Source organism: Lepisosteus oculatus, chromosome 23, assembly GCF_040954835.1.
Source record: "Lepisosteus oculatus isolate fLepOcu1 chromosome 23, fLepOcu1.hap2, whole genome shotgun sequence".
Classification (NCBI taxonomy): domain Eukaryota; kingdom Metazoa; phylum Chordata; class Actinopteri; order Semionotiformes; family Lepisosteidae; genus Lepisosteus; species Lepisosteus oculatus.
This window is the reverse complement of record NC_090718.1, coordinates 14,021,787-14,025,232: the sequence shown is the minus strand read 5'-3', so window position 1 is coordinate 14,025,232 and position 3,446 is coordinate 14,021,787. Positions and strand designations below refer to the sequence as shown.

General features: G+C 41.5%; 1 long non-coding RNA gene across 1 annotated transcript; it reads left to right on the top strand.

The window, feature by feature from the left end:
• Positions 1–422: 422 nt before the first annotated feature.
• LOC138224799 (uncharacterized) lies at positions 423–2,484 on the top strand. Its single transcript, XR_011183238.1, has 3 exons — positions 423–538; positions 1,347–1,434; positions 2,302–2,484. It is a non-coding gene; the product is annotated as an uncharacterized lncRNA (long non-coding RNA).
• Positions 2,485–3,446: the final 962 nt, after the last annotated feature.

Here is a 3,446-nt window from a genome sequence, read left to right as displayed (position 1 = left end):
TTGTTTTTCTTCTTTCATGATGTTCAGCATCCTTTGGTTTGGAAAGGAGCTTTATAAATAAAAGTTCTTATTATTCCAATGTTAAATCCTCCGCTCAGATGTTGGTGCTGTCTTGTTAGCTTGCGCCCATGTGGTGTATATTAAGGTGTACTTACAGAGACTGGGCAAACTTGAGTCCTGAAAAATAGGCTGCCCAGTTTTCCAGTAGCAAAAAAAGTCAAGTGTAGGAAGAAAGTAAAAATTCTGGTGATGCTGAGTTCCAGAGTCTTTAGTGGAGAAACATCAAGTCATAGGGTCTGGGTATCATTGTTTCTTCTAATCATCTGTTTGTGATCATTTGCTTTCTCTTCCTCTTCCTCATGGCCATGTTCCCATTCTTCAGGTGACTGCTAAATAAGTTTCGATATCTTTCATGAACAGGATTCTTAGCTCAGACCCTGGTCCGCGATTTCAGCTGCGAAAAACACTGTCTCATCACCTGTCCGGGAGGCTCCTACTTCACGTCTGGGAACTGTCTGGAGTGTCCGGTCGGCTTTTAGTAAGTTCTTAAGAGCCCGTTTTGACTAAATCCACGAACATTGATTGACAACAGCCAGTCATCAGACTTCCCTTCCCAGGAGCGAGCACAACATAACAACATGACACAGCAGCTCACTGAGCTTCTGCTTATGCAATTAATCATTTCTGTAGCACAAAAACTGGCATGGCTGGTATAGTCTGGAGAGGAAAAGACTTGTGCATGGGCTGAGCTTTCACACAGGAGAGATGAAGACCGGATAGTGACAGAGATGTAACCAGGGAGCCTCATCTGCAAATAATTACTAGGAGACAGCTCAGACCTCCTAAAGTGTTACTAGGCTATAATTAAATACCTTAATATAAAATACAGAGCATTAATGTACTGCAGGGGAATATTTTGGAGATGATTTAAACCACACACATCGACGTGGTATTTGATACAAGCAGACATACAGTACAGTGCAATACCAAACCAGAAATATGTAAAAACTTTGTGTTGTTACTGTTGCCAAAAGAAAGCAAATTATAACTCAAAGTACTTTTGAGTGTGGGCAGACTTTTCATTTACACCACTTTTTTTTTAAAATGTTTTGTATTCTGTAATTCATACTTCATCACTGTTTTTTAAGTGTGGAAATTCTCCTCACAGCTTATCATGTCTCTAGGCAGCATATTCGATATCTGCATGTAAAGAATAGGAATTCATCGACATTCTGATCACATTGTGTGTACAATCACACAGCCACAACCAGAGTATCAAGAGGGTACTGAAATGCGTTATGTCTTTTCTGCAGTGTTTTTAAAATAAATGTGCGCAATTTTTGCAGTTGCCCAGGTAACACATCTGCACCCAGAAAATGCCCTCCTGGTACCTACAACTACCACCCAGGGAAAGAGGCTGTCCAGCACTGTAAGGTAAGAGGCTGAAAAAGATATGACTACAGTATGTAGAAACACAGTTACAAATGCTAACCGGACTGTGAAATTTTACCCCTCAGCAAAAAACCTATGGTGAGTAATTGTCATCTATGCTTTAGAAACAGAAAATGAGTCATTATCAGGAGTGAGCACACATGCACTCTGCTCATGTGAATCTGACAGTCACAATCACGGCTGAGAGGAACACTACTGGAAAGATGTGACGCTCAATCCTGGTAATCGCTAACCTAACTCCAGGGTTACCGGGCTGACAGATACGGAGGACTGGGAAGTGCCGATTCCCAAGATCCCAAGATCTTAACAGTAACAACTCCGAGACTGCCTTGTCATCAAATACCTCAAACCTACTGAATACAAATCCAGTAATAAGATCTACAAAACCTTTACAAAGTTTTTTTCTTCAAGCAGGGGTTTACACTCCACCTAATTTATTGTGATTAACATTCACTCTTGTTTATTCCTACTGTGCCATCTAAGATTATTTTTTAAAGATTTTTATTTAATCATAAATTATTTAAGATTTTTGACTGAAAATAATGGTGTCTATTAAATACACATTTATTATTTATTTTTAAAATTAATATTAAAGTATATGATTCATTGACCTTCGTGTATTAAATATGCATCAATTAATATTATTGATTCATATTATTTGCATCGAGTACACATTGTGGTTTGCACGAGTCCAATGTCTTCTGAACTTGAAAACTGAAAACCCAGAACCTTCTTTAAAAGAGTCTAGGTATGAACAGAAGAGGCGGAGCGCAGGAACCCCGGACGCGTTATGGAAAGGCAGCTGTTCCCCAGAACCTCACGCAGGCTGGCTCTTCTGTGTTTGCGCAGCCTTGTCCCCCCGGCTCTGTGAGCACTGAGCTGGGAGCCGTCTGCAGACCCTGCCCCGCCGGCGCTTCCTGCGACCCGGACACTGGCCAGCAGACGCCCTGCGCCCCCGGCCAGCACTCTCCAGAGGGGACCCTGCACTGCCTGGCCTGTCCCGAGGGCTTCGTCTGTCCCGACGGACACCTCCAGGAGGTACAGGACACATCCATCCGCACAAATATAAAACATGGAAATACTATTGCACACATACTCACGCCTGGGCTATCCAGGCTCTGGTGCTGGAGAGCCACAGCCCAGCAGGGCTTATTAGTCATCCTGAGAGCTTCGGTTCTGTAGAGATGCAGAACATGTTTTGATCAAATTTAGTAACTGAATTGTTTCAGTAACGTCACGCAGGGCCAGACGAGAGAGCTCGAGTTTGAGGGGATTTTCATTTCCAATGAATCCTTGAACTGCTTTATTGAACGATTCACCTGCTGAGGCACTTAAAAGAACTGCTTAATTGAACAAAATCACTTAAAAGATAATTACTTAAGGATGACCTACAGTATAAACCCTGCTGGACTGTGACTCTGCTCTCTGCTCTCCAGGATTGAACTGGCAGACTGACCAGACAGACTATTTCTTCGAAACAGCTGAAAGCGGGCCCAAATCACTTTCAAAAATACTTATATTTACAAAATACAAGTACTGTCTCTCTTTATCAAAGCTGAAACCACACAGCTACAAAACCAATGCCTTTTATAGTTAGCGAGATGCCAGAAATCGCTTTTTGAATCCAATCTGTAAACAGGAAGTTATTATTGACTCTTTTGTCTGATGCAGGAGGTTGAGCTGAAACAGACTCTCGTTTTTTTGTTCTTGTGAGACTGTCAGCTACAACTGCAGCACTCAATAAATGAATAATGAAGAGAGAAATTGTCTTACCTAAGCATAAGTAATCACCCTGCAATATAAGCCTGTTTTGCAAACATTACAGATTTCACTTTCACTAATTATGCGTCTGATGCTTAGTGTCCAATCTGTGTTGCTTCTTGATGTCCCTGATGGAAAAAAATGACATGAGCTCCTGGATTATATTATTGCTTCCTCCTATAAAACATATTGCAAGGCTACAATCCTAGGGAAACAATTTATGTGTGGCACAA